This window comes from Micropterus salmoides, unplaced genomic scaffold, assembly GCF_014851395.1.
Source record: "Micropterus salmoides isolate LMB-PRFRI ecotype aquatic unplaced genomic scaffold, ASM1485139v1 Ms_hic_scaffold_17, whole genome shotgun sequence".
Taxonomy (NCBI): domain Eukaryota; kingdom Metazoa; phylum Chordata; class Actinopteri; order Centrarchiformes; family Centrarchidae; genus Micropterus; species Micropterus salmoides.
The window spans coordinates 14,702,309-14,716,060 of record NW_024040817.1 but is presented as its reverse complement, the minus strand read 5'-3'; the positions used below and the strand labels follow the sequence as shown (position 1 = coordinate 14,716,060).

Sequence of the window (13,752 nt, the reverse complement as noted above, 5' to 3'; positions counted from 1 at the left end):
GTTTTTGTAATCTAACCCTAACCATACTGTAACCATACCTCTGCCCTGACCTTAACTATCATGTACTTGCCATGTGCAGATATTGCAGAAAGCAAAAATGTAAAACGACCAAACAAACACTGTCTTTGAACATAATTTTGCAGTATAATCCCAGACTGACATTTTTATCTAGTGGTAGGGTTGAAATATCTGGTTGTGAACCCCTGAAAGAGAGACATTTCACCCTTTTTCAACACTTTCCGTCAAAGTGCCCTTGAGCAAGGCAATAAACTTTTAATTGCTCAGAAAGGCTGTTTATTGGCCAGTGGTACAGGACTGGCTTTTTCTATGTGTGTGACCATCCTCCATGACTTCAGGCCAATGCTGTAAAAATTTGTAGGGTCTGGGTAAACACACAAAAGAGTTAAAAAAATCTGAAGTGTTTCACCCAACAGCCTATATGATAGGTCTGAAACTATAGGGAGGAATACACTCTGTCGTAAGAATATCAAAAGACACTTGTTTTGGGGCACCACCTCCACAGAGGAAATTAATAACCAAACTACAGTAGACTTTTCGATAAATTGATCTCTGTCTCTACTTCAAAGGAATACTCATGACAACAGATTGGTCTAAATGAGAATATTTATGAATCTATAATCTATTAACACAGGATAAATTAAATGAATAATCAAATAATCAGATCAGAATGGAGCAGGCAAGCAATATTGGTATGTGATGATAAAAATTAACTGTGCAGTGAAGTGGGCAATGGTGAAAGAGAAAATATGATTAGTTATTATATGGCTGTACTAGTAATTAACACTAAATTATCTATAATCAGGCTTATGGATTAATAGTATTATTTCTACATCAACCCAATCATAGAGCAGTGATGAAGGTGTGTGCCTCCTTTGAGTTGTGTTGGCCGGGCTGGAGGTTTTGTTTGTTATAGCCAGGCAAATGGGACCACTTTCTCACAGTTGTTCAGTATGAGGAATCAGACCAGCAGACTTGATGGCACACAGGTTGGTCTGCGTGGATCTCTTGCAGGTTGGCAGCAAAATAAAGTACTATTACACTTTTCTTAACTTCCACTCAGTACCTTTGAATGGATTTGCATTGGCCAAATGACACAAAAACCGAAGTAAAACTAAGATAATGGAGAAAAGTTATAATTAAGTTTCTAAGGCACTTTGGCTTTACTGGTTCAGTCTTAACTTGGCTTGTAGAATAAAGAAAATAAAAAACCTGCATTATAGACAAATGTGAGCATGTGGCACACGTATGTGTGTCTGTGTGTGCGCTTGTGCATATGTGTGCATGTGTGCTTGTGCCTATGTGTGTGTGATTCAGACAGAGAGGAGGAATAGGGAGGGATTCACACTTGACACACGTCTCTGCCGACGTGCTAAAAGCTAATATTTCCTTCCATTCTGTTTGATGTCAGTGTGATAGTTTTATTGTGAAGGAGTGAGAGGGGATCTTTGGGTCCACAAACCAACAGAGTGTACCCAGGGTGAACTCCTCACCAGTTTGCCAACGATGCTGGGCTGTCTCTGCTGCAACTCTTTCTCTGAGATGCATCCCTCACATACACTCACCCACTTCAGCCTCCAGTTGCAACCACTGAGCACTTTACACTGAGATGTAGCATCAAGATGCCTCACCTCACACTTCAATAAGCCCTGCGATTTACACCTAAATACACTGTAAATCCGCTTGAAGTTTCTTTACATCTTCTGTGCACACACACTCACACAAACAATATGGCTAGACTCAGCAAGATTCTTAATTGAGGAGTAATTGTGAAGTTGTATTGACTATTGAGAAATTATGCAAATGTTCTTGTTCCACCATTTTTTCACCAAATACATGTACAGTAATCATGACAAATTGATTAAAGTTTTGATTGGGGGAGAGTTTTTGAAAGATGTTGAGTTATCAATGATGTGCTTTTATGAAACAGCTAATCAACCAAAATAGTTTTTGTACGACCTGAATAACATAATGTCTACCTAATCAAGGAAGAAAGGCTACACGCGCGTGCAGAAACACACACACACACACACATAACATGCATAGACAGAAAAGCTGGTAACTCTGATTCCTCTCTGTAAAGCCCTGCAGGTGTGGTCCACTCCTCCTGCGCTGGCTATTAGCACAGCCTATCATTGGTATTCATTTCTCGCTCCTAATTCCCCCACAGTATCTTTTTTCACTCTCACTTGACAGAGGACCGTGGGTTAAACGCCGGGGGGAGTGCTCCATCACGACTAGATCTGATCCAATTAAATATAGATTTAATCAGCCCTGCAGTCGGCGAGTGAATACGCAATCTGATCAGGCCGATGGTAACTGGAGACCCAGCGGTGTGGGCGCTGGGCTCCAACCATGGGCCTCAGGATTGGCTTGGCAGCTGAGGACACACCTTGATCCTATCTGACCAGCAGACGTGTTTTTTTTTTCACTTTTAATAAACTTATAGCATGTTGAAGCTGTCCCCTACTTTTGGCAGTGTCCACAAACCCTTGCTCTGATGACCCTTTAACCCACTGATTAGATGCTGTGAGATGCTGAGGAGGCGAGGCGACAGAGGCTCCTGTGAAAGAGTTACCGTTGATGCAAACACTCAATTAGTTAATGATTTAGAGTCTGGATTATGTCTGTGGCAGGCAGGTACGATCTGGAGGAGGTTAATCTTTCGTTTACTGGCAGAGAAGCGGAGCCTGTCTACGGGTAGCTGCGTAGAAAGCCAAGAGAAAACTCCTCCCCCTGCCAGATAGGGAAGATTTTCCCAGATGGCTGCAGCTGCTGATTGTTGAAACCTTTTACTCTGCAGAGGAAGCAGTCCTGTGATATGAAGTACAGCTCCCCAGTGCCCCATCAAAGTCCACTGTAACTGCTGTGTCACCTTCAGAGTTCCAAGGGAGGATTGTACATAGGGAGCTGCTGCAGAGCCTACTAATGAGAAGTCATTGGGAAATTGGTTGCTTTTTAACATAGCCCTCTGTCCAGGGTCATTTCCGTTACAACCTGAGACTTAATTACAAATCCTGTTTTTTAGTGTATGGGTGTGTGTGTGTGCGCGCGTGCACGTGCAACTGCCAGTCTGTGACTAGATATTGGTGTGAAAAATCTATCTGTCACTCAAATGTCTAACTATAAATAAGTAATCCCAGCCTCAGTTAGCCACATCCCACACAATGCAAACATAACACACCATGGCATTAACTGCACTGTTTAGTGTCTGAACCAAGTCCAACCTGGCACGCAGATTGCTGTGGCTGGTGAACTTAACAAGCTGGGGGTTTGCTCCTCATCCAACATGCCAGTCATTTATGTTAATGAAAACAGGTTCCCTCATTTTCTGTCTCTTTAATGTTTACAGTGATGAGTTATGTGCTATCATATCCTGAATGTCACTGACATCCAAGGCGTTCTTGCAACCTTTATTGAAAAAAACACAGAGAACAGATGCTGTGGATTCTTTGCATTATTCAGAAAAGCTTATCTCCGCTTATTTTATGGGAAAACAAAAATTACTTTAGGAGATCTCAGTGTTTCCCAATGAAAGGTCTAATTTCTTAATTTCACTGTGAAATGATTCCAATTTTTACTGTTAGCATTTCGGCCACATTCCGCCCCTGGGATGGACAGCTTTCTCTCTTCTTCCACCTCTGATTAGTAGTCTTTAATTGCCTTTTGTGTTTGGAGGAAGACTCACCCCACTTGTTATTTCCAGGTGTAAATGAGATGAGGAGAGAAAGGTTACCCTGAGCCCCACAAGACTGTGCAGTCCTTCAGGGTGGTCTCAGCTCACCTCTGCCGTAGTCTGATATCTCAAACATAGCTGTGTTTGAAGTGCTCGGTTGGGTGCCTCCGCTTTCTGCACTCGGGCGAGAGTTGTGGTGCTTGTTCAACTCTGGCAGTCCCTCTGTAAGTTCCTTCTTTTGTATTTGCATACCGAACAAACAGGAAATTGTGTTCATTTGTATGCAAATGTGTTTGTCCCCAAGGCTGGGATTTTGAATTAAAAGTTTTACCGTCCCATTAATTCCAAATTACACACAGGCACTGACATGGGCTCCTCCGCCTGGCAGGGGGGTATCCGACTTGCCATCCGAATGCATCTCTGTCAGTTTAGGCTGTTTAGTTTGCCATCTGCAAAACTGAGTCGGAATTTGGATTTAATCTGGTCCACTGATTTGCAGATTGATCGTCTGCACCACGTTGCAATCTCCTCTTAATTATCTCAAGAAAATATGCAAAGATTTCGCAGTGATTGATATTCGAGGATACTGCGAGAGACAGACGTGTGGAAGCCTTGGAGTGGTTGACTGACAGGTTGTGAGGCACATGGTGAATGAGAGGGAGTGGTGAAGGCCATCCACCATGCCGATGTAGCACACCTCATCAGCCCTGCTTATTAAAATACATGTACAACCTTATGAAAAATGCATGACCCCATCTATGACGTGTGGCATGTAGGGCCTGATGCTGACAGTCAAGGTAATATGAACACATACACATACACATCGGCTTCTCAAAAGGGCCTTGTCTTTGTGATAATATTGCAGATCAAATACAAACATTTTATAATTCAGCGTTCCAAAGTATTGATTATACTGATTGTATACCTGGTTGTATTATTGAGTAGTCTACCTTTTGTAAGTGTGTTTACTTTAAAAACAGTACAGGGAAAAATGCTTTTACAGTTTACCAGTTATTTTTGCAATTTGAAATTACTCAGCTGTAGCAGAAGCTGCTAGTGGCACTCAAAGTAATGAATGAGAAAGTCTGTGTGCAAGAAAAGATTAATTAATCAGAGAAACCCATCGATCGATAGATGTTCCCATCTAATTACGCCCTCCCTAAGCCTTCCTGATTTCACCTGTGCCAAGTAATGAACCAGTGTTACATGGTTCCAGCTTTTTATCAGTTTTTCTTTTATTGTTTCAGCCTGGACGTATGGAAATACCATAACAAAGAAGTGATAAAGCCATTTTATTACAGTACTGGTTTTGCAGTATAAATTGATAGGCCTGCTGTTACTGTGGTAGTGTTCTTGTGTTCTTTAGTTTTACCGCTATGGTAATTAATTATTTATCATGATTTGTCCCGAGATTGTTCTTTTACTTGTTCATCAGTTGTACGTGTATTTTGAATATGTTGAAGAATATTTATGATACAAATCTAACCTGGTTTTCACAAAGGCGTTGCAGCTGCTGGATGAACATATGAATGTGTAAAACTGACACAAAAAAACACACATACACACAGTGCTGTTCACAAATTAATAATGCATGGAGCACATCTTGTACACATGCAGACTTTTGGCAGGCATCTGATGTCTCTGTGTGATGAGCCAAGGGGGACACATCATTTCTGACTCTCCAGTCAGAGAGTGACTGAGTGGCTGAGTGCTCAGTTGCCAGGTTTCGCTAATGAAAGGGGGAGTTTGGCTTTGTGTCTTTTCAAAGACTTTGAAACGGGTTATGTTCTATGGAGGTGGTATAGTATCTAACCTGGAACGAGCTGATGCCTGACAGGCTAAAGAAATGACTTTGACAACGCAAAAGACTTACGATCAGTAATATCAGCTCAAAGGGGGTATTCTCCTATTTGCTAGAAAACACTTCTAGGCAACATTACTAGACTGGCAGATATTTTAAAAGTGATTTGCCTAAATCTTTCTGTTACACTAAGACAAAAAGAAGAAGCTGCCTTAAAATAAAAAATTAAATATTATATTAATAAATTATATTGTATGAAACACAACAGACTTCCACTTTCAGACTGTATATAACAATCTCTGTATTGATTTTGAGTGCAGCTGCTTATACTACATTTAGTTATTTTGCCAATATTTTAGCTCAATAGTAAAACTATATTATATTCATCAAGAACAGATGGAATCAGAATTGCTTTGCACCTGAACAAAATCATCAGCACTCGGAGAAAATACCAGGCAGATTTCTGTTTTCATTAGCAAAACTGGCAACCACACTCCCTGCTCAGCTCAGCTCAGCTCAGCTCACATCACTCTGATTGCAAAAAGCATGTAAAGTCCCTCATGGCTGTTTGTTATCATGTCAGGCACCCTGAAATCTGTAAAAAGGTGTCACATTTAAATATAAACTGCATGGAGCTTTTTCTATATGAGCAAAAAACATTTTATTATTTATTTTAGGTGTGGCTGAAAACACGCATTGGAAAGCAATGCAAGCAAAACTTTCACAGATATTCTACATACTAAGAGATGATCAGAAATGTTGCAAGAATAAAAGGAACATTTCTGCATTTATTTAATAGTAACAATGGTGGCTGTGGAATAGATATACAGAGGATCTGGATTTAGGCAATTGCATCTAATATTTAATGAATACTTAGTGATGTTACTTGGGGGGCTTGCTGCCTTTGTACCATGTGCGACGAAATTAACTGCTTTGTAATGAGATATGTTGATATGTTTCTGCACCAGTGCCACTGAGACAAATTACGGCCTATTTATTGTACTCAGCGGACAAGTTGAATCTGAGAGTGAGAAAATTCAGGATGAGCTGACAGGCTATGTACCAAACGCTGGAGCTACTAATTGTTAAGTTATTATGCAAAACAATGATGATGGAATTTGGAGTAAAGGGCCACCATTTCTAGCACAGAATTATAAATCCAGCATCCCTGGTTTTGGCAGTGACACACATTTTAAGGAAATCCATGCAGAAAATAAGGAGCAGCTTTAATCAATCACAAGACAGAGCAAGTGACAGCTGATTAATATTCGTCAGAAGAAAAACATAAACTGCTTCAAAATCCAGTGGTAACTATTGAATCCGTTGGCCGCTTGTGTGCCCTCCGCTGATTCAGTTCTCTCACTATTGTTCTGTTCTTGAATGAACCGTCACAGAGCACAATATAGTCAGTAGTGTACATTTCCTGTGAAGGAGAAGGTTGTCACTATTGTCATGAGTCATTCTCTTGTGAGTGTTAGAAAGAAACTTGGACCAGAGGAAACCTGCAGTCTGTGGAAGGCTTTAGAAAAATAGTTGGTAACAGAGGAGGCAAGGTTAAAGGAGGTGGCAGAAGAACTTGGCACAAAATGTACCAGCGTCATTATCACAGCCCCCAACTTGAACACCCTATCCACCTGTTATTAGCCTGAATTGGGAGAATTGAATTAGACTGACTTGTCTTTTAAGGCTCCTAGAATCTAGCTGCCAAAGCCTTTCTGCCTTTCTGCCCAAGAGCCAGCGAGGGTCAGCGGGAGCGGGTGAGTGGGCAACGACTGGCAGTCACAGCTACTCAGAGACACCCTGGAGGGGGGGAGTGGAGAGAGCCGACCACAGCTTGGCAGCTCCACTGGAGTCTGATAAGCTTTAATGGCACCGCCACAATGATTCACACCATGTGAGACACACACAGAAACACACACACACACACACACACACACACACACACACACACACACCTCTAGCAGGCTTGTGAGGAATGATTTCTGGACCCTGGATAAATTTGCAGTTGCAGGGAGTCTCTATTTACCAGTAATTGCATTTCTCTGCCCTCTTTCAGCCCTGCCTTCAGAAATGTTCTGTGCCTCAGGAAGTTGAAGATGGCTGGGGAAAAGGCAACAGAACATGTTGTCGGCCTCACAAGGCGCACTGCCACAAGTTGACAGCTTATAGGCCAATCTGTACCATACATGAATATAAGCTGTGTATGGTACATAACCCGTCAGACAGAGGCATGTTGCATCATCTGCATTTCCTGAAAGCCTGTTCAACCAAAGAAATGTTTTAACCACACTATAGAATGACTTAATTGATTCATTTACTCACCATCACATATGCAACAGAATTACATTCCAGCAAATGAAGATGTTCAAACACAACACCTGTATTTACTGCAGCTGTCTGTTGGTGTAAATGATGATAAACTGTCCGAGTATTTAGTTAATTGTTCATGGTGGAAGGGTTTGCCTCTTGGAATCACAGCAAACACTTAAGGGAATAAAATAAAATAGCATTACATTATGCTTCTATTGAAGAATGCTGAATGCACAACTTATGTCGAATGCCAACGTTCAGTTGCAGGAAGGATGGATAAGACATCGTCAGTCATACTACAAGGGTGGATGGGTGTGTAGTGCTTCTAACTTTCATATTGGAGATGGCCATTTACATCCTGTCACAGACTAGAGATGAAACGATTACCGGTTTAACGGTAAACAATGGTAAAATTCCCGAAGGTTATTATTACCGTACACATTTTAATTACCATGATAACCGGGTAGGGTTAACCGTGCTGTTATAATCTCACGGCAAACACTGTCCAGCGTCTCCTAGAAGCAGGCGCGCATGGGCAGAATGCAACGTGGGTTTGTTTGGGTCAATGACAACATGGCAGAAGACACCGCTGCAGAGATTTTTCAGTCACTCTTAAGTCCGGTCATATTTTATTTTTTATGAGAGTGCTGAGGGAAACCTGAGTGAAGAAAATAACCTTATAGTGAACGCAGGGTGAGTTAACTTTTAGCTTTTGGTTTGTCTCTCTGACTTGCTAACAGCGTGTAAACTGAAGCTCTCAGTGTTAGCTGCTCTTGTAAAAAACGCCACACATTGCTCTGTTGCGGTGTGCATCGTGTGTCGGCAGTCTATTCGTCCACTGCAAATGACAACACATTACGCTACAGACTCCTCTGTATTTATGTCAGTTTTTGGGCTCGTTACAGTTACTATCACTTGACTTATTTGTTTTCATGTAATTGTCCACGGGGTCATTGTATTACCTATATAATATATATATATATATAATATAAAATCTTAATAATGCACACTTAGATGATATTCATATGTTTACAAAAGGTATTTACTGTTATTTTATTTTTTATTCAAACAAAACAGCAATTGTATTTGTAGTTTTCAATATAAAACTTGTTGAAATGGTTTCAGTGTGTGTATCAGTACATTTTAATATTTTTTGGCACATTTTTACAATACCAAGATAATACTGATAAACATGATCATTTTGGTCACTATAATCGTGATATGAAATTTTCATACCGTTTCATCCCTATCACAGACCAACAATTGATGTTCACAATTTTTCCCTCAAGTCAAAATCTGCAGAGGCAAAACACAAGATCCTACATTTCTGCAGGAGTCAACTCAACAGCATCTTCAAGTAGACCCCCATGACCTGGTAATCACCCACATCTCTCAAGCTCAATATCAAAATTCTATGCAATTTACAAAATGCAGTATTTAAGAAGAGTGTAATTTTCAGGGCATCCACTCTGGCACTGTCATGCAGCAAAGTAGTTCCTGCTACTTTATCTTCCAACACTTCCTGAGAAGTGCTGCTAAATAACTTCATGACCACGTAGTTGTATCTGTTAGTATGGATATACCCAATATAGTAATAATAATAGTAAATATCAAAACTCTTAATCTCCAAAAACCACAGCATCCTACATATCCGAAAATGCAACTTCATTGCACGTTTCCAGTCCGAGGTAACCCTGATGACATCACTATGACATCCTCCAGGTTGTATTTCTCAAATTTTACGAACGACCCTATAGCCGCAGAAGACATAATGCAAATGTTTTTGCAAGCGAAAAAACATTACACCAACCATGACGACTAAACTTCTCTTCATGTGTGAAAATATTGCATGTTCCTTTAACCATATTGTAGTTCCCACACACACACACACACACACACACACACACACACACACACACCACAGTAGGTGGAAGACAGGCCTGGCCATTAATCATAAGAGTTGGCGACTTGATCCCCAGCTCCTCCTTTCTGTATGTTGATGTGTCCTTGAGCAGGACACAGAAGATCAAAATTGCCTCTAATGTGTGCAAGGAAAAGGTCCAAATCTAGGTTGTTTTTGATGAAAACATCGGAATGGAATGGAAAAGAAATCCATAATTTAATTATTTGAGTGAATGTAATCTGGCATTCTACAGAGTTGACTTATGATTAATGTTCTGTCTAGCAATAAGGTTAAATTAAACAACAGTACACAGAGAAATGCAATAGCTGGGACATATGTATTCTTATTGAGTGCCTCTCAACTGATGGATTGTATGGCAACTGTAGGCTATGTGAATACTTAAATATAAAGATTTTTATTCATTTAGCTGACTGAATATATATGCTCAGGCTGGAGAGTAATATGGGTTGCAAACATAAGTGATGGAGTGAGGTATCACCACAAAGTAGTACCTCCACTTAATCTTTACATAGCTAAGTTGGAGACACACTGGGAAACACCACATGGACAAGAAAAAAAAAAATCAATAGTCTGAAACACTTGAATAAAATACCCAACTCTGTCCAGCTCATTGTAGTTTTTGAAGCTTCATCCTCACTAAGTCTATGAAAAGATCTGCTCCTTGTTAGTAGGAAGTCACTACAATGCAATAATGTGAGAGTGACTGACTGCTAGCAAGTGGAACAGATTGCAGTATTGCATATGACTCAAAATGTCCATCTGCCCCCATCATGTGTGCTGTGCCCCCCCCCCCCCCCCCCCCCCTTTTTTTTTTTTTTTGCTGCTGCTTCTTTCAGCATTATGTGTGTGTGCTCATACATCTCGCTCTGCTTCTGGGAGTTCTGTTTTTTTTGTATGCAGGGGGAGGTACTTAAACTTACACAAATGCAGGCAGCAGTACAACAGGTAATTATTTGCAAAGAATGGAGCAAGTGCGTGGGGTGTAAATTGCATTGTGGGATGGCTCTGCGGGACAGAAAGATGTCAATTGAAGAGGCTGCCATTTTTATGCGCACCTCATCCATTGTTCTCCATGGTGAATTGCAGGGGGCAGTGTCACTGTATTTACATGTACCTCTTAGGACGTGGGTGTATTTGTTTGTCTCTGTCAGAGAGGATGATTTGCCTCTTGCTAGAGAACACTGGCTGTGCACAAACTGCCGGTAAATGGGAACATGAGTTTAGCAGTAATTCTGAACCCCTCTTGAGAGCGACACCGAGGTGTGCAGAAAACCTGTCGCCACCTGCCATAACCCTCAAAACAGCAGGTAGGGCAGAAAAAAAAACACCTGCCTGTCAACCCTTGCCTCTCTCTAATTGTTCTACACACTTTCACAGGATTACTGGTTTAATTCTGCTTCATAATCACTGCTCATTGTTCCCACTTATTGTTTCCTTGCTCAATTTGTTTGTTTGTGTTCACACTTTGGCAACACAAATGTTCTTTTGTCATGCCAACCAAGCGATTTGTGTGCAAGGCAATTGAATTAATTTAATTTAAGGAGAGAATAGAGGAAGAGCATGAGCAGGAGAAAGGGATGGGGAAATGAAGAGGCACCTGCAGACATGGGAATCACGCAAAGGAAAGTAGGGGATGCAAGACTTGTTTCTTTCATGCTACATGGATGATGTTTTAACCAACATACATACAGAAAATGATGGATTATTCATTTAAAAGGACATAATTACCATGTTTAATAGACCAGTTATTAATTCATAAATCAGTCAGCAAACGTGGCTCCTGTTCGACTGGAGATACAATACTGTAAGAACAAAGCATTGCTATTTCTTTTGGTTGCCCATGCTTATGCCTTAAGAGATGTGTTTGAATATCCCAGGTCGATGCTAGACACTTATCTATTGAGATTAAGCTTCAAGTTCCAGTAATCCTTGATAAGGTCTCCAATTCATTACAGCTACCACAGCTAAGATTGTGTTACAGTATTTTCCAGTTTCAAGCAGACTGTATATTACATTTTGTGTTAATTAAAAAACATGTAATTACTTGATATATTACAGCAGAAAAGTAGAATTTTCAACTAACTGCAGGATAAATAAAATATATGATGCTAGTAACATTGTGATAAAAGGATAAAACTGTTGCTGCATTTATAAAAGAATATCACTACTAATGCTAGTAGCATGTATGATATACTATATGATAATACACAATCTGCTTTAATTTCCAACCATCCAGTTTTAACAGTACAGGTAATCGGCTGCTGTTTGTCTGGTTTAGTAGAGGTCGGTACCTGTTTTGTGAAGTGTGACGTTCTACAGACTGGAACGTGTCCAGCTGCTCTCAGCTGTAGAGTTGGGTGGTTCAGGGCCCTTTGCTCAGCACGTAGTGATGCCGGGGGGCAGCGAGAGAGGAGACTGATCGAACTGGTTTTACACTGGGGTTGTCAGAGGTCTTCTAACTTCCTCACAAATCAATACGGGCCTTAAACTGCAGCCAACCGGCTGAAACTGGCTGCAATTTCCTCCCAACTCAGGCACTGTCCACATTTCTCATCTGCAATGACTGAGCTGTTCGAATTGAGCCAAATGCCGTTGTGGGCCAGAGAACACTGACTCATGTTGTTCTCACACATTAAGAATGCATTATAGTATGTAACACAGATAATTAACTCTGCTGCTAAATACAAGCTCAGTCCAAAGTGCCATTCTGCCACAATGCTGTTTGCTGAGAGTGAGAGATAGCGCAGGGTGATAACTAAGCCATCCGTCTTTGTTGTGAATGATTATAGGCTTTAGACTTGTTTTTTGTTTTTTTTGTTTTGCATTTAGTTTCATCATCATGTCAACAATAAGTGGTACAATTAGATGGTTATTAATCAGCTGCTCAGCTGTGAGACAGACAGAACTTTCTTTATTTCTTGAGTCCAACAATATTCAGTCTAATTTACAATGTGCATGAAAGAAGGGCTTAAACAAGATGTTGATTAGTCAGTTAACAAGTAATCGGCAAATTATTCATAATTGATATATAATTTAAGTCAATTTGTAACAAATATTCCAAGTATTCTCTGGTTCCACCTCCTCAAATGATGCTTTTCTTTGTCTTGTGTGACAATGAACATATAATATTTGGTTTTTGAACTTATGGTTAGACACAAAAAGCAATGTAAAGACTTTACCTTGATATGATATGCATAATAATTTGATAAATTAATTGATTTCATCACAGCCCTATGTGAAACTTTTATTTAGAACTTGGAAATAGTAGATTGATAAAAAAAAAAAAATCATAACTCGAGATCTACTTATGGAGCTTTCAACTGCATCTTACAGTCTTTCCAAAACCCCATCCACTGAGGAAGACTGTGAGATGTGCTTGAAAACTCTGGGAAAAACTAGTACCTTGAGTAAGAGTTGTATTTTGCCAAGATGCTCTTTTTCTTATCTTAATTGTAGAGCATGAACGTTTTCCTGAAAGAAATCCTTTCTTTTTCATTTTCAAATATGCCACATTTCTCAAATGCCTCAGTTGAATGTTGCTTTAAGATAAGCAGCCATCCAAGAACTATGCCTGAATGAAACACAGTAAAATAAGCAAAATGTCCAGTTTTTATAGATCAGGAAATGTCAAACTATAAATAAGACTGAGAATGCTGCTAACCATTTGGTGCCAACTTTCATTACGTGTCAGTTTTTGATACCCGATGCTACAAACACATTTCAGTCTATACTAAGTATTTAGGTTTGATACACAGCACTGCCTCTATACCATAGTGTGCCTTTTCACCAGCACACAGAATGATTCAGTAATTTATACTTACAGCTCTTTTAGTGTTGTTTCCTTCCTGTCTCTTTCACTGTCTCCTGCTGTTTTTAAGTCAGGACAGTCCACGTTACATTGGCTGCACATTACAAATAGACTAATTCTGATTTTGATCTGCATTCTGCCAGTCACCTAATCTAACAATTGTAACAATCTAATTGATCATTTAAGTGTAATTGGAATCACTTGAAGCTTTATGC

General features: G+C 40.1%; 1 protein-coding gene across 1 annotated transcript in view; it reads left to right on the top strand.

The window, feature by feature from the left end:
* efna3a (ephrin-A3a) overlaps positions 1-13,752 on the top strand; it is a 58,944-nt gene that overhangs the window by 15,045 nt on the left and 30,147 nt on the right. The gene's annotated exons all lie outside the window — the stretch shown is intronic.